At 40.4% G+C, this 18,312-nt stretch overlaps 1 protein-coding gene across 8 annotated transcripts in view; it reads right to left on the bottom strand.

Moving 5' to 3' along the window:
* SLC23A2 (solute carrier family 23 member 2) overlaps positions 1-18,312 on the bottom strand; it is a 134,417-nt gene that overhangs the window by 92,146 nt on the left and 23,959 nt on the right. For 3 of the 8 annotated variants that reach the window (XM_058684964.1, XM_058684972.1, XM_058684973.1), the window contains exons 2-3: positions 15,240-15,363; positions 3,284-3,347 (exon numbers count right to left, since the gene is read on the bottom strand). The gene's annotated coding sequence lies outside the window, so the exon portion shown is untranslated. Of the gene's footprint in view, positions 1-3,283; positions 3,348-4,147; positions 4,307-15,239; positions 15,364-18,312 lie in introns of all 8 variants that reach the window. The other 5 variants (XM_058684966.1, XM_058684967.1, XM_058684965.1 and 2 more) reach the window with 5 other exon arrangements.

The raw sequence follows: 18,312 nt of genomic DNA, 5'->3' as shown, positions 1-18,312 counted from the left end.
AGGGGCACAGGCTGCATCTCCATGTGAGTTTTCTTATCAATTAGAAAACCTGACCAATAAAATGAATAAAGCAAATATGATAGGTACCAGACTGTGCACCCCACAGAAAACAGAACCTAATTTCATTGGCTAAAGAGCATTTGTGAAAACTGACCATCATCTCAAACGAAAAGTTCAACCCCCACAAAAAGGAGCATTTATTTTTTCCTCACTGCCTGAGGATAATGCCCAAAGAGATCAAAAGAATTATTAACCAACAAAGTCTAACTTCAAAATTTTCAACCTTTCTCCAAAATAACTGTTGGGTCAAAGGTGAAGCTGAAACTGTAAGCACACCCTTACGAAAAGGAAGAATAAGCAATAAAATATCATACACAAAGCGTAAGAAATTAGAGAAAGAAAAATTAGCTAGAAAATAAGAAAAAAAAAAAATTTGATAAATACATCCAAGAAGGGTCTTGAACACACCTCCCAAGGCCAAAGCAGATAGAAACCTTCCACTCAAAAATACACAGGCCCAATTAGCTTCCCAGGCAAATGTCTCCAAGCACTAAGGAATAGTCACTTCCTATGCTACTCAGCTGCAGAGCACTGGAAAAGGAGAAAAAGACTGGTGAACCATTTTAGAAATCTAGTACCATCTTGATCTCCAACTTAACAACGAAAAGGAAAAAAACCTAGTATCACAACTCACATCAACAGGTAGAAAGAAGAAAGCCTATAAGACCAATGAAAACCAAAAAGGCTCTGGATAAAACATCATCAATTTTCAAATAACTCTTAGCACATTCGACACAGAAGAAAACAAGTCCTCCAAAAGAATCCCTATCTCATGCCAACAGCCAGTGATACTCACTCCGAAAAACCCCAAGTGGTACCCATTAAAGCCAGAAACAGATGGAGTCTGATAGCCTCCACTATAGAAGTCTGTCCTAATTCCTACAATATGAAAAAAGGTTTTAAAAGTTCTAACACTGGAGAGGCGCCGGGGTGGCTCAGTAGGTTAAGCGTCCTACTCTTGAGTTTGGCTCAGGTCACAATCTCACAGTTTGTGAGATCGAACTCCCCCTCCCCCAGTTGGGCTCTGGCTGACAGCATGGAGCCTGCTTGGGATTCTCTCTCTCCCCCTCTGCCCTCTCCCAACTCTTGTGCGCTTGTGCACTCTCTCATAATAATAAACTTAAAAAAAAAAGTTCTAATACTAGAAATGGAAAGACAAAGTAATGATTTATAGGTAATGAGTCTAACTCAGAAAATGAGTTTAAAAACCTAGAATAAAATACTTCAGAAAGGTAGGTCATTACAAAATAAACACAGAATGGGCTCCTGGGTGGCTCAGTAGGTTAAGCTAAGCATCTGACTCTGGATGTTGGCTCAGGTCATGATCTCATGGTTTTTGAGATTGAGCCCCATGTCAGGCTCTGCACTGAAAGCAAGGAGCCTACTTAAGACTCTCTCTCTCCCTGACCCTTCTCTGTTTCTGCGCATGCGCTCCCTCTCCCCCCTCTCAAAATAAAAATAAAAAATAAAATTGGTTTAAAAAATGAACACAGAAAAAACATCCCAAACACTAGCATTAACTCATGATTTACTCACCTTGTAAAGTATCATATACATGCACGCACAAGTATACTTACTAGCAAAGGAGGTGGCAATACAACGATTACTTTAGTCGATTCTGTAAAGCAAGATTCTGAGTATTTCTTCTTTACATTCCCCTGATTTTTTAAGTTTTATGTCCCTCCCATTATTAAGGGACAAATCAGAAGTAGTTCAAATCTTAGTGCCTGTAAGTGTAGTAAATCTAGGACCAAAAAAATATGCAAAGCAACTAAAAGGCTAACCTTAAAACAAATACTGAAAAAAATGTTGAACTCTTCAGAAATCATTATGCATTTGAAAATATTTGATTAATGTAATCTCTGGTTTATGTTTTCCTTTTAAGGACAAAATCTGAACTGTTTTGAGAAAACATCCTTATATCTGGGTGGTTATTTCTGCTTTTCCAAATAAATGTTATATACTGACATTTTAATGTTGAAAAATGGAGTAAAACAACAGAGAAAGTTTAGGATTATCAACTGGACAGAAACTACTCTGATTCTGTAATGAGCCAACTTGGGGTGGGGAAATAATTCTGGAAACACGAAGAGCAAAGGCACTGACTTACAGCACCCCCTAGTGTTACAACATTCAACTGGCACTTGGTAAAGTAAATTGGAAAATACAAAACGGCCTCAATAAACTTCCGGAAAATTTCAAACATACAGAAAGCTAAACAGAATTAAAATACATTTTATATACAACTTACTTCCAACTATGCATTGTTCTATGTGCAATGTCTGTATTTCATCAGAAGTGTCAGAGACCACCAGGCGTCTCCAACAAGAGTCCTCTCTCACTCAATTTATTATTTCAAAACCCCTTGATTTTAAGCTGGGGACACAACCAACAAAATTCAGGCAACATCTCCCGGCTTCCCCTGCAGCTAGATGTGACCACAGGACTATGTTCTGGCCAATGGGATGTGCATGGAAGTACGTCCTCTCCTTCCCGCTAGCCGCAAGAACCATCTTGAGCCATGTTACTAAGTCAGTATGCTAGCAACGGTGAAGCAATAAGAAAAAAAGGAGCCAGGTTACGTGACAGAAAAAAAGCTTCTATTTCATATGTGGTAATATCAGAATTACCAAAACTATACTCTTTAAAAAAAAAAAAAAATGTAGGCACAGACACAATGTGTTGTTGTGGCAAAACAACACATTTTACAATTAACCCCAGTTACTAAATTTTCAAAAGGAAATGGATCAGTACACATTTCAAACCTAGATGAATGTTATTTTCCTTCAAACGGTAGCTTCATGATCAAGGGTAAACATCTGGGTGAGATGAGTAAATTGACTGTTCACCTTGACTATCAAAGACTTCAACAAACGGGCTTGGCTTGCTCTGACATTTAAAGGCTACTTGTTCATGGTCTCAAAGCATGACTCAGAATGTGTACTGACAGCACATGCCAGAACTCCAGCACTGAAAGTAAAATCAAGTTTCTCCGGCTCTCAAAGTAAATCCATTATAAAGACTGCATCCTCCAAACCCAAGATTCACATCACAGCACGGCCTAGTCAGCACCATGCAGAACACAAGGATTAGCAGGAGAAAGCACTTCACTGGGAGTCCAGAAGCCCACACTGCAGACTAAGCACAGTGGCATATGTGCAGGAGAGTCATTAACTAGTGGGCCTCACGTGTTTTGCTCTATAAAAGAAGGGTGTTGACCTACCTCTGTGGTTTCTGCACTTCCGTTTTTTGTAATGGAACAAGCATTCTCAAATCTTATTCAACGCCTGGAGAAAGGGAAAAAATCACAAGTAGGTGGGTGAGGTCATTAAAATAGGGACTCCACGCTCTTCACTGTAAAGTTTTAATACATATATTTTCCAGAAATAAAACTAAAAAGTCCAGCCGGTAAATCAAAGAGTCCATAACTTAAGAGAACTTCGCTGAAAGCAGCAAGAAAACTACCCTGACCAAATTTCCTATCAGCAGCCTGCAAATGCTCCACTCCACCCTACCACCTCTTATCACTGTTGGGTTCTCCTAACACAACGCTCGGATTTTGAATGCAGGGGGCGGGGGGGGGGGGGGGGGGGTGCCAAAGAGCAAGAAGGGCAAAAATCAATTACTTTAAGTCATTTTAAAATAGCCAGTTTTTACAATTTAATTATTTGGGTTAAAAAAATATAGGACACACTTATCAGAACGGAGAAAACAAAAATGAAAACTGCTGAGACGATACACCAAGTTCTGATCAGGACACAGAGCATTTGGGACTCCCATACTGTCCTGGTCAGTACATAAAATGGCACAACCACTTTGGAAAAAGTTTGGCCATTCCTTATAAGGTTAAAAGACACATTTACCCTATGACCCAGTAATGTTACTCCTGTTCATTATGTAAATGTAAACTTCTGCTCGATCCAAAACGTGCACATAAATGTTTATGATGGCTTTATTTATGGTAGCCCAAACCTGGAATCATTCACCTTTAGCCAGTGAATGGATAAACCAATGTGGCATATCCCTGCTAATGAGAGGTCATCCCACACCCATCAGATAAGGCCAGTACAAAAGAGTTTAATAATACCAACTGTTGGGAAGACTGGGGATAAACAGGAATTTTCCCACTCTCTTGCCAGAAATGTAAATTGGTTCAAACACTTGGCAAAACAATTTGGTGGCAGCTAGCAGGTTGAAGAGGTGTGTGCACTATGATCCGGCAATGTCACTTCTCAGCATCTTGACCCTGTTTTTAACAGTACATAACCAATACATCAACAGAATATAAAAGTTAAGTTCTGCTACTTAAACAGAATTTAAAAAGAGAAGTTAAAATGAACTCTATCTAGCTACTCAGGTCAGCATGCCTTGAAAACATTCCTGAATGAGCAGACTACAGAACACGTATCACATGAGATCGCTTACTTAAGGTTTTAAATCATGTAGTCAATACTGTATGTGATGTGGGTTTATGGGTATATAAACATGTAATTCAAAAGTGAAAATATCGGGGCGCCTGGGTGGCGCAGTCGGTTAAGCGTCCGACTTCAGCCAGGTCACGATCTCGCGGTCCGTGAGTTCGAGCCCCGCGTCGGGCTCTGGGCTGATGGCTCGGAGCCTGGAGCCTGTTTCCGATTCTGTGTCTCCCTCTCTCTCTGCCCCTCCCCCGTCCATGCTCTGTCTCTCTCTGTCCCAAAAATAAATTTAAAAATGTTGGAAAAAAAAAAAAAAAAAAAAGTGAAAATATCAATGCAGGGTTACCTCTGGGAGAGAAGGGAAGGAGAGGACACCAGTAAAGAATACAGAGTATCTAAAATGTTTTATTTTCTTTAAAAGGAAGGAAGAAAGGAAGGAAGGCCTAAAGCAAAAACAGCATGTTTAGATTTATTAAATCTGAGTATCTGGCATATGAGTGTTCATTCTTTGATTTTTTTTTACATTTGAAATTTCACAACTAAAAAGCAAACTCTTAAAGGATACACAAAACAGACGCATAAAAACTGGTACAAGTAGTTGCCTGCTGAGAAGGGAGAGGCAATCAGACAAGGAGGGAGACTTAATTTCCTTGACTGTCCTCAGTACCTCTTAAATTTTGTTCCATGTATATCCATTATCTATTTTTCTTTAATTACAAACACATCTGATGTCCTCATCACCTCCAATCCCACCTCCCCCTTAGGGGGATTTTCATTTACAATCAGGCAAGGCCACTGAAGAGGCAATGGAGATTCCAGACTCCTGACTGGGCCACATTTGAGCTCCATCATCTCAAGAGGTCATTTAACCTGCTCCTCTCCAAGGGTCACGCCACTTCTAAGACCCTACCTTCTGTGAAAACACAAACCTATCCCCATAAACCAGGGAACAGGAAGCAGTTCTCCTGTGACCACAGCAGGAAAACTTAGAATCTGTTACAACAGCTCCACACAGACCATCAGTGGGATTGCCTCATTTCCTCTGGAAATGGAATAAAGTGGGCAGAGATGTATTCAGATAGTTACTATTTCTCAATACTCGAGGAGGTAGGAGGGCAGGAAGCTGAGGGGATCATTTATCTGAGGACTTCTTAATGAACTAAGAAGCAGAAGTCCTGGTGGAGAGGACAGGTGGAGGATGAAACTAGAGGAGTGAACAGATGACATAAGGAACAACAACAGTCAAGGGTCTGGCTGAGCCCAGAACTTGGACATGGGTGATAGAAAAAGTCACTCTGATACCTGTTTTCTCTCCAGCAGAGCATGACGGACAAAACAAAACAAAACAAAACAACAACACAGAGAAGTTACAACAGCAGGACTGTGCCACCGAGGAAGGCTGGGAAGTCACCCAGACAATTCAGTGAGGAAACCGAGATGTCAGCAAGAGGACAGTCACATGAGTCCCTGAGGAGTCCGCAGCAGGTAAAAAGGGTGAGGAAGGGAAGTGGAAGCCAGAGAGCACCGGAGTGCCTGAGGATCAAGAACTAGGAGATGAGAATGAGAGAGACCTAGGGAAGGACAGGATGTGTGCAGAGAAGACGCTCTCGAGCTCAAGATTCCTTCCACACGTGTCATCTGGGAGAGGACAAGGCCCAGGAAAGCGGAAGTAACTGGAAATAAAAGTTCCAAAAAAGATCCTGTGAAGGGAGGGTGAGGTTTGGATTGGAGGCGGGAGGAGCCAACAACACAGAGACAATGTTAGAAGACACAGCAGAAAGAAAAGGAGCAAGCCAGGAGGCAACATTCTCAAGGAACATCAGGAACAGTTAAGAAGTTGGTAGATGGCAACGGTAAGGGGAGGGCGGGGCCACAGACTGGTGTGGCCTTGAAAATGGCAGGCTTTGTAAAGATGAAGGCTGGAGGTCACCGTCCGCTGTTCTCTCCATCTGGAAGGAGGGCACATCCAGGGAATTCCTATTCACATTTGAGATCTCTGGTAAAATCACCAATTCCTCAGAAAATCCTTCCCAGACACCTCAAAATCAAAATCAAATCACACACTTTGCTTTGCCATCCCCTCCAAAGCAACAACCACAATTCATACCAAGTATCCCTCGTCATTCAAATGTACGCTCTTCTTGGGCTCACTCAATGAGAAATCCACATTTTTCTTAATCTACTTGGTTCCTAAGCTTTGGCTAACAAAAAATACAACTTCAGAGAATAAAGGATACATCTAAAATTTATCCAGAGAGCCACCTGAGTCAGGAAGGCTTCTGGTTCTCTGGTAAACTGGGCTTCAGAACACCTTAACCACACATACTTAAAAATAGTCTGCTTGGGGGCACCTGGGCGGCTCAGTCACTTAAGAGTCTCTTTTTTTTTTTTAATTTATTTTTTTAATGTTTATTTATTTTTGAGAGAGAGAGAGAGACAGAGCACGAGTGGGGGGTGGGGGCGCAGAGAGAGAGGGAGACACAGAATCTGAAGCAGGCTCCAGGGTCCGAGCTGTCAGCACAGAGCCCAACGCGGGGCCCGAACCCACAAGCCGTGAGATCATGACCTGAGCTGAAGTCAGACACTCAACCGACTGAGCCACCCAGGCGCCCCAAGAGTCTAACTCTTGATTTCAGCTCAGGTCATGATCTCATGGTGTGTGAGTCTGAGCCCCCCAACAGGCTCTGTGCTAACAGTGTGGATCCTGCTTGGGATTCTCTCCCCCCGCTCCTTCCCTCTGTCCCCTCCTCACTCACTCTCACCCTCTCTCTCTCAAAAAAAAAAAAAAAAAAAAAAAAAAAAACATAAATAAAATAAAAATTTTTTAAAAGTAGTCTGCTTGACTGTAAGAATTCCAAATACTGTCAAAATTTGCTTTTTATTTTTTCATTTAATGTGATTCTCACTGTATTGCTGACAGGAATATAATCATGTATAAGCTTTCTTATAAAAAATATGGAAATATAAAACAGCATACATAAAATCAGAATCTACTGCTTGTAAATCATTCAAAAAATCCTAACACTACTGAATAATTGCTTAACATCCCTTCAATAGGCAGGCACTTGCATTAACTGCTGGTGGGAATAATAATTGGCTTAACATTTCTAGATGGTCATTTAACAACATCAAAAGCTCTAAAAATACACACAGCCTTTGACCCAATAATTCTATTCATAAGGAATTTAACAAAATAATTAAAATAGGCTCAATTTTTCATTATGAGAACGTTCACCTAAAAGAGTACACAGAACAATCCAGAACTGGAGGGGAAAATACTAATGTCTAAACTGGTTGGTTAAATTATGGATACATTCTTAGAATATTGTGGGGGCTTAAAATTTTGGTAACAGAAGTACCCACTGACATGAAAGATAATGTGTTGAGCGTGTCCCTGAAAGGAGGAAAAGGCGGGTTACAAAACACACTGAACACTTCCATTACAGTGTGTACATACATACATGGAAAACAGGAAAAACACCAGTGTTTGGTGATTTTGTGATTACCTCCAGATGACAGGATGACTTTTTGCTCTTTTTTGATTTTTGCTTTTTCTACAGTGTGTGTATCATTTTAAAGATTTCGTTTTTTAAAGTAATCTCTACAGTTAACGTGGTGATCGAACTCAACAACCCCAAGATCAAGAATCATATGCTCTATCGACGAAGCCAGCCAGGAACCCCTATTTTCATTTTTAAACCTTAAATCACTGCCTAAGGACAGTACTAAAATAAATATGCAGGCAAGACAAACTAGGTGAAATTAAGGCACTCAAATCCTTGTAACGAGATGCTTAGCCCCTCATTTCCAAGGACTTATTGACAGCAGCTGAGTAACTAAAGAAACCAAAAGGTGTGGTCAGAAGGGAGGCACTCCAACCTTCTGCAAACTTTCAGAGTGGAGGACTCCTGATTTTCCTGTATTTCCTCACAGCCCTGTATTCTCTTCAGCTACTTCCAAAGGCTGTTGTCATCTAAAGACAGTACTGTACTGCACTTCTTCACATGTTTCTAGGTAAAATTCTTCATTTTAAAAGAAATGAGAAATATTCACTGGACCCTAAAAAAGGGGAGCACTGAGTAATGAACAGAATTATTGAACCACTATGCTATACACCTGAAACTAATATAACACTATATGGTAACTACACTGGAATTAAAATTAAAAAATTTAAAAAAAAAAAAAAAAAAAAAAAAAAAAAAAAAAAAAAAAGAAGAGGGATGCCAGGGTGGCTCAGTCTGTTGAGCATCCAACTCTTGATTTCCACTCAGGTCATGATCTCACAGTTGGTGGGTTCAAGCCCCACATGGGGGCTCCTCACTGTGAGTGCAGAAATTCTCTCTGCCCCTCTTCTGCTCATGCTCTCTCTCTCTCAAAATAAAGAAATAAACAAACTTAAAAAATTTAAAAATTTAAAAAAAGAAATGAGAACTATTCATTGGACCCTAAACTTCAATGTATTATAACCTAAAATTACGTTTATATATAATGCAAAATTTATATTTAATATTTTTATGTATATAAGCATAAACATTAACTTATTAAAATCATAATCTAATATTATATCTAAAATCATAAGCTATAAAACATTTGTGATTCTTGGGAAAAAGAGAAAACTAGTTTAAAAAATCTGTATACATATATGTAAATTTTAAATACATTAAAAAAAATTTTTTTTTCTTCTCAAGCCAGGGAATAAATGAAATAACATCTAGAAAATACTGCCTTATCAAGCAAATTAATTGAACCGGTTCAGAACCATTTTCCAGGCAATGGGAAACCTCTCAATTTGACAGGGAAAAAAATGAGAAAGGGAAGCTGAAAAAAGCATCGTTTGATGATGAGTATATGCTATTACACAGCCCGTAAATACAAGTGGTTGTTATGAAATACCCAAAAATCCAAAAGCTTAAAAGTTGAAAACACTAACATAAAAACAATGTGGGCCTTGAGCCACCCAACCCAAGAGCACCAGCCCCATGGGACTACTAAGCACTTGAACCGTGGGCAGCCCAACTGAGATGTGCTGTTAAGTATAAAATACACATCAAACTCCAAAGACTTACTATGGGGAAAAAAAGCACATCTTACTAATAATTTTATATTATGTGAAACGATAATTTTTTCATATATTAGGTTATAAAACCTATTACTAAAATTAGTATTACCTATGTCTTTTTACTTTGTTTACTAAAGCTACTAGAAAAATCACATATGTGACTCCCATTATAATTGTATCGAACAGTACCGGTCTAAAGAAAGTGGATACCAGGAAAAGAGAAAAAAGTTACTGCAGAGTACACAACCATGGTAATCATGATGAGACTTCCATCCAGAGAGTATGTTGTGATACTGATTTTACAAGCACACATGCACACAACACAGGCAAGGCCACGTATCTTAGCCCAAACATCAGAACGCTGTAGTACTATGCTCCACCACCGGTTCTGTAGCCTGCCCTCTGATGGAGGGGAGCAGGTGCCATAACCTAATTTCTCACACTCACAGCACCAGAAGGAGGGAGGGAGCCAGATGTGAGAAAGGCGAAAGCAGAAATCCACATGCTAACAACAAGCAGGAGCTAAAAGGTCATAAGGGGACCTGGGGGCTCTCCCCTAGAAGCTCAGAACCAGCACAAGAAACCTAAATAAAGCTAACAGGATCTATCCATGGGGCTCAAATCCAGAGGGGCTTTGTAACTATTGAATTGCCAAGTTCTAGTTTTGTATGGCAAAACTAAAATAAAATACATGTATGAAAAAAAATTATCATTAAAAGGAATGGGACAAAGTTATTGATGAGATTTTTCCATACCAAACAGAAAGGCAGCAAAGGACTTAGGCAATTTATCAACAGCTGGTAGTAATCCAACACTAACACATTGATTTTAAAACAAAGCCCACTGAAAAGGCCAGAGCTGTTCTAATGCGCTTGGAACCCCTTCATAGTAACGGTTTCATAGAAACCATCTTACTTCCTTACCTTCTTATGCAAGCTCTGTGATCATCATCAGTGTTTACATAGGTTTTTGAAAGTACCCACTTTTCCCAGTAAATATTTAATTCTCTTGTTGCTACCGATCAAACTATAAACAATGCAGCATTTTATATAACATGTTTAGTTACGAGAAAGTGGGACATTGACGTCAATAGCACACAGTCTGTAAACCAAAATTACCAGACAGAGACTCTCAGAAATCACCCACTAATAAAACAGAGATTTCTCCTCACGGCTGAAAGTTTTTAATCCAGTTTCTATCCGAGTCCTTCCACATCTATGGATCAACTTCTAAAACGTGCCTGAAGCAGAACTGGGTATGGGGTCTGCAGGCTCCAGGTGCTGGGCAGAGCTGGTGTTCTTGGCTATGAATGCCCAGACAAGTGTATGCTCTTGAGAACAAAGATGAAAGGTACTAACTAGCAAACCTTCTCTTTTCTCAGTTTAGTAAACTGAATATTTAGGATCTGTACTGAAAAAGAAAAGGATAAATCAACCATTTGGCTAGTTTCTTGAACTGCCAAAAGTCTCAGCACTGAGATGGAAATGGATTATATGTGAAGCCATCTGCCATCTCAGTGGACAGATTGGGACAACGAGTCAATCATAGAGACATGATAGATATTTCCCAAACTGTGCATGAGCACTCAGAGAAAACAGCTCAATAGAGCCTGAAATGGTCAGAAATGAATTTGTGGAAATGGGATTTGGGGTTAGCAGGAAAGTCCTGAGTGGAAGGCCACCTTGGAGACCAAGGCAGGCAGGAGTACTGCAAGTCTCAAGGCCATGAAAACAGCTTAACCACAGCTCACAATGGGAGGTGGAGGACGAAAACAACTTGCAGGGTCAAAGGAGTCTCAAAAGTCCAATGTAAATGCAACATGGTTTTAATGAGACATCAGTTTCTGGGCAGGTGAGGAGAGAGAGTCCACCACTGGAAAAATCTCAAGATGGAAGGTCAAGAAGCTACTGTGTTAATCCAAGTATAAGGATCTTGGCAACTGGGGTGACAAAAGGGATGACAAAAAGGGACGGATAGAGTGATTTAAAAGAGGAAAAAAAAAAAAATCAAAGATCGGGTGTCAAAGAGGACCTCTAGAAAAAGAACAAGTTTGTCTGTCTCCTTTAAATAAGTAAGGAAATGGGCTCGACAAGGCAAGTAACGAACGAGGTCTGGACATGCTAAATTTGAGCTGGGGGTGGCATGTACATCTGACAAGTGCCCACCAAAGACGAGAGATTTGAGAAAAAAGCTCTGTGCACAAACAGAGCAGAGAAAGAGATGTGTGAATTGAAATATAAAGATGGTTAACAGAAACTCTGAGAGCTGGGAGACCATGTATTCTGCAGGTATTCCCAGAGATATTCACCTCACCTCCCTTGTGGTAATAAATATTACTTTTAAGAAAGTAGTATAAAAAGGCCCCAAAGAGCCAAAATAATGTTGAAAATGAAAACCAAAACTAGAGGCATCACAATTCCAGACTTCAAGCTATAAAAGCTGTAATCATCAAGACAGTATGGTACTGGCACAAAAACAGACATGTAGAGGGGCACCTGAGTGGCTCAGCTGGTTAAGTGTCCGACTCTTGGGTTCAGCTCAGGTCATGATCTCACAGTTTCATGGGTTCAAGCCCCACATTGGCCTCTGCACTGACAGTGCAGAACCTGCTTGGGATTCTCTGTCTTCCTCTCTCTTGCTGCCTCCTCACTCATGCTGTCTCTCAAAACATATAAACTTTTAAAAAATTATTAAAAAAAAAAAAAAAAGACCAATGGAACAGAAGAGAAAACCCAGAAATGAACCCACAAATATATAACCAACCAATCTTCAACAAAGCAGGAAAGACTATCCAACGGAAAAAAAACAATCTCTTCAGCAAATGGTGCTGAGAAAACTGGACGGCACCATGCAGAAGAATGAAACTGGACCACTTTCTTAACCATACACAAAAATAAATTCAAAATGGATGAAAGACCTAAATGTAAGACAGGAAACCATCAAAACTCTAGAGGAGAAAACAGGCAACAATCTCTTCGACCTTGGCCGCAGCAATTTCTTACTACACATTTCTCCAGAGGCAAGAGAACAAAAGCAATAATGAACTACTGGCACTTCAAGATAAAAGGCTTCTAGAGGCGCCTGCGTGGGTCAGTCGGTTCAGCGTCCAACTTTGGCTCAGTTCATGATCTCACAGCTTGTGGGTTTGAGCCCCGCCTCAGGATCTGTACTGACAGCTCAAAGCCTGGAGCTGCTTTGGATTCTGTGTCTCCCTCTCTCTCTCTCTCTGCCCCTCCCCTACTCACGCTTGCTCTCTCTTTCTCTCTCAAAAATAATGTGGAAAAAAAATTAAAGATAAAAGCCTTCTGCACAGCAAAGGAAACAATCAACAAAATTAGAAGGCAACCTACTGAATGGGAGAAGACATTTGCAAATGACATATAGGATAAAGGGTTACTATCCAAAATCTAAAAAGAACTTACCAAACTCAACACCCAAAATACAAATAATTTAGTGAAGAAATGGGCAAAAAACATGAACAGACACTTTATTCAAAGAAGACATCCAGATGGCTAACAGACACATGAAAAGATGCTCAACATCACTGATCATCAGGGAGATACAAATTAAAACCACGATGAGATACCACCTCACACCTGTCAGAATGGCTAAAATGAACAACTCAGGAAACAACAGGTGTTGACAAGGATGTGGAGAAAAGGGAACCCTCTTGCACTGTTGGCAATGCAAACTGGTGCAGCCACTCTGGAAAACAGTAAGGAGGTTCCTCAAAAAATTAAAAATAAAACTAGCCTACAACCCAGCAATTGCACTACTAGGTATTTATCCAAAGGATACAAAAACGCTGATTCGAACGGGCACATGCACCCCAATGTTTATAGCAGCACTATCAACAATAGCCAAACTATGGAAAGAGCCCCAATGCCCATCAACTGACGAATGGATAAAGAAAATGTGGTATACATATACAATAGAATACTACTTGGTGATGAAAAAGAATGAAATCTTGCCATTTGCAACAATGCCGATGGAACTAGAGTGTATTACGCTAAGCAAAACAAGTCAGTCAGAGAAAGGCAAACATCATATGATTTCATTCATATGTGGAATTTAGGAAACAACAGATGAACATAGGGGAAGGGAAGGAAACATAAGAACAGAGAGGGAGGCTAACCCTAAGAGATTCTTAAATACAGACAACAAACTGAGGGTTACTGGAGGGGTGTTAGGTGAGGGGGATGGGCTAAACGGGCAACGGGCCTTAAGGAGGGCACTTGCTGGGATGAGCACTGGGTGTTATATGTAAGTGACAAATCACTAAATTCTATTCCTGAAACCATTATTACACTATATGTTAACTAACTTGGATTTAAATAAATATAAATTGGAAAAAAAAAAAAAACGTATTACATACAATTTGATGACAGCTTAAGACAACAACTTGGGGCGCTTGAGTGGCTCAGCTGGTTAAGCATCCGACTTCAGCTCAGGTCATGATCTCACAGTTTGTGAATTCGAGCCCCAAGTCAGGCTCTGTGCTGATGGCTCAGAGCCTGGAGCCTGCTTTGATTCTGTGTCTCCCTCTCTCTCTGCCCCTCCCCGCTTGCACTCTCTCTCTCTCTCTCAAAAATAAACATTAAAAAAAGAAAAAAAGAAAAAAAAAACTAACAACTTCACATAGAAAACAAAAAGTGGAAGAAATCCACAAATGTTCACGGTGGTGTCATTAGGTGGTGAGACCAAGGCTCTTCCTAAATTCTTGGAATTTCCCTTTAAGAGCAAGTATGGACTTTCTATTAGAAAATGAAAATAAATTTTTTTTAAAAAGAAATGATTCCCTTTCAGCATTTATAAAAGCTCTTATAAATGTATACCTAAATAATGAATGTCACTGTTTGTAAATTAATAGTAAATAAAAGTACCACTGACATAACTTTCTATACCCACCATACTGAATACATTTAGTTTTGACAAGACAACCTGTTTGCGAGAATGTTTATTAGGAGTATAAATTCTTGTAGCTTCCCTACGGGACAATTTGTCAAAATTAAAAAAGTAAAAATTCGTAAGCACTGTACTCAACAATTTTACTGTTAAAAATTTACTTATGGGTATTGTCCCTGAAATAGGTGCAAGAAATTTCACTGCAATATTGTTTGCAATAGCAAAAAATTTTAAATAACCAAAATACCCATCAAGCCTTGGGACAGGAGAGGAGCATGGGAGGAAATGCAGTGTAAATGTGCTTATTTAGTCTCACTACTTAAATTGAAGAATGCTTGAAAAAGAAGGAACAGGTCTTCAATCTCTTTACCCCCGGGGTTCAGACCTGTGACCCAGACATGGAGCCTCAAAGGCAATAGGTATTCAAAAGTTTGCTGATTTAAAAAAGCCAAAAGCATGTAAAGGAAAAAGAAAATACTTACTTCATTACCTGTACATGGCAAGACTTTGCCTATTTTCTACTTTAATCTACTTAACAAGGAATTTGGCCTACAACAGCCCATTACCTTATCATTAGCATTAACCAAACAATTAATTATTCCCAGGATTGCATTTAGACCTTTGGCGACATGTACAAAGGGCGAGGTCAAGCACAAATGAATTCTAACACTAAAGGGCTGTCAGCACAACTGCATCATGAAATGCAGAACGAAAAAGATTAGGTTTCAGACGCACCTAAATGCCGTGAGCACAACTGCATCATGAAATGCAGAACGAAAAAGATTAGGTTTCAGACGCACCTAAATGCCGTGACGTGAACCTGTCCATATGCTTTCCGTTTCAAGCCGCTGAGCTACATTTCCTGGTGCTGAATTCCAAGCTCGAAACCACGGGAGGATCCCGGTTGGCAGAGTCAAGACCTAGCTAGAGAAAAACAGATGATCAATAAAAACAGAGTAATAATAAAACTAGCAGGAGGCACTCTGCATGAATGGAATCTACTTCTCATTCAGCTCTGCCCAATCCTAGAACTTGCTCTGTTGCTCCCTCATTCTTAAGGAGCATCTAGGAGTCCCCAGCCCATCCCCAGGCAGAAGCACAAGCTGCACCTTCAATCCCTTCAAAATTGGCTCTCCATTTGCACAAAATGTGTTGGGAGATGGTATTTTAGAGTATCTGGAAAAAGCAATTTTGTACTTAGTTGGGGTTTTTTTCCTTTTAAACTCCATATTCCCTAGAATAAGATCTCAATTTAAAAAAAAAAAAAAAAAAACTTCTCTAGTATTCAATATGTGCCAAGCACTGTACTACACACTTCTTAAAATTAATAAAGGGAAGCCTCACTAAAGTTGGGTGGGGAAGAGACTAAGGGAAACTAGAAGAGGGAAGCCACTACCAATCGGTCAATTACAGGAAATTGTCATCACAGACCCCAACAGAAGAATCTCTACAGGAAAGAATCATCAATGACAGGCCTCGACAGAGAAAGATATAGACTGCAGCTCTACAAGAAACTGGCTACCCTTGCAACTCAGCCAATGGCAAACCATTAGCCTGAATTAGTATTCTCCTCCAATGGGCTTTGTTCAAAACAACCCCTCCCAATTTTCTCCTTCTCCGTAAGATAACCTTCTTCTTTGTTGGACTTGCCTATGGCTTTGTTATAGCTTAATGCCCAGGAGTTGTAATTCTTGGTTACTCCCAAATAAACCCATTTTTGTTGGTAAAATAACTTTTTTTTTAAGATTTTTAAATTTATTTATATTTAGAGAGAGAGAAAGCAGGGGAGGGGAAGACAGAGAAGGAGAGAATCCCAAGGCTGTCAGCGCAGAGCCCAACACAGGGCTTGAACCCACGAACCGTGAGATAATGACCTGAACTGAGATCAACAGTCGGATGCTTAACCGACCGAGCCACACAGGTGCCCCTAAAATAACTTCTTTTTAAGGTTAACATTATTTGATGGGATCCAGAAGACCACCAACAAATCCAAGGCTAGTGAGCAAATATGCACCCATACCCACAGAGCTCACTGCTTTCTTGCCCACCCTAAAATTTTTCTGCTGGATTTTGAGCTCCACTCTTGTGTTTTAAGCTCTCCAGGAATTATTCAGAATCTGTTTTAAGGCTTGGTCCTTTATAAGAACACTCGTTTGGCCTTTGGTCCAACTCCTCTTAAGAACTAGGCCATTCCTAATAAAACTGCTAGTCCTTGGCCCAACTTCTCACGAACAGGGCTGTGCCTACCGGAACAGAGCTGGCCTTTGCTCAGATTCCTTTTAGAACCAGACTGATCATACCGTTTAGGAATCTTTCTTTCCTGCTCTAGAAAAGACAGACAAACCAAAATAAACCGCTAAGAAGTGGGATCCCAGTCATCAAGATGTTTTGAGGGTGACCCCTCTTCTGGCACCCTGGTCAGTTCCTCTTCACACACACAGTAGTTTAAAACTCCAATGGCCATTGCAGGGAACTCGCCATCTCTCCAAACTTACTCTTCATCAAAAGTAAATTGGACAGCGCCGCCTGAGTGGCTCAGTCAGTCAGTTAAGTGACTGACTTCGGCTCAGGTCATGATCTCACAGTTTGTGAGTTTGAGCACCACGTCGGGCTCTGTGCTGATAGCCCGGAGCCTGGAGCCTGCTTCTAATTGTGTCTCCCTCTCTCTCTGACCCTCCCCTGCTCACACACTGTGTATGTCTCTTTCTCAAAAATAAACAAACACTAAAAAAAAAAAAAAAAAAGTAAATTGGATAGCCATGGCTCTAAAATTGTCAAAACTGAATGGGATGCCTACTTTGGGATTGTGAAGCTTCGGAATTCTGAAGCTATAAGGAATCTAAAATTTCCTCTCTGCAAAATACAATTTCTAGACTAACAGAGATAAACAAAGGAAAGAAAGGGCTCCTGAGGCCTCTTTCTTCCCTTCCTGTCTTCTAGGTCTCAGGATGTACAGCAGCTGTCTTGTGTTCAGTCCCCACCTTCACTTAACTTTTTTCTCTGAACCTCTCCCCACTCCCTTCTTTCCTGAATCTAAGAAAACTGCTCCTTTAAAATTAAGTCTTCTGGATCTGAATAAACCCCAAACTTATGTTCCCTGGACCAAGGCCAAACTGCGAGCCAGAGTTGAAGAGTTTCCGAAAGTGACTCAGGACCCACGTTTGCTGGAGAATTTAACATAGTTACTCCAACTTAACCACCCTGCTTTCTCAGATCTGTATCAGTCAGGCCATGTGCTTGTTGGTGAGGACCAGGCCTAACACGGGATGAAACTAATCCCATAAGAACAGCCTAAAGGATTCAGAGAATTAACCCTAACTTTTGGCAAGATGCTAGAACACTCACTGGAAATCTCCATTGAGCAATTACAGTAGATTTCCTAAGACTGTTGATTGGAACAAAATTCAGGCTTCACAAAAAAGCCCGATCAACCTGTTCACGACCATTATAATCAACTCCAAATGATCTTTCAAAAAGATTCTGGTCTTCCTTTAGAGGCTGAATCCAAATGGGTAGCATTAACTGCATTTACTAACAGGCTGAACCAGGATCTTCTGGTTAAAGGACCAGCATGGAATGGGAAACTGTGCCCACTCCAGAATTAGCTAGCTTGGCAAACCAGCTCACCCACATGCTAGAGGAGTCAACTCAAAGACCACTAATATTCTCAGTTTTCAACTCTGGCAAATGAAGGTCCCTAAACAGAACAAAACCCCCTGGCTTTCTGCTATCACTGCAAAGGGCCAGGGCACTAGAAAAAAAAAAAAAAAAGACTGTTACAAACATAAGCATTCCAGAAGCCTTCAGCCCTCTAGCCAGCCTTTCCACTGTCCTAATTCCCAGTGATGGGACTCTGAGGACCTACAAGGGCTC

This window comes from Neofelis nebulosa, chromosome 9, assembly GCF_028018385.1.
Source record: "Neofelis nebulosa isolate mNeoNeb1 chromosome 9, mNeoNeb1.pri, whole genome shotgun sequence".
Taxonomy (NCBI): domain Eukaryota; kingdom Metazoa; phylum Chordata; class Mammalia; order Carnivora; family Felidae; genus Neofelis; species Neofelis nebulosa.
Note: the sequence above shows the minus strand (reverse complement) of the source record. Positions and strands in the feature narration are given on the sequence as shown.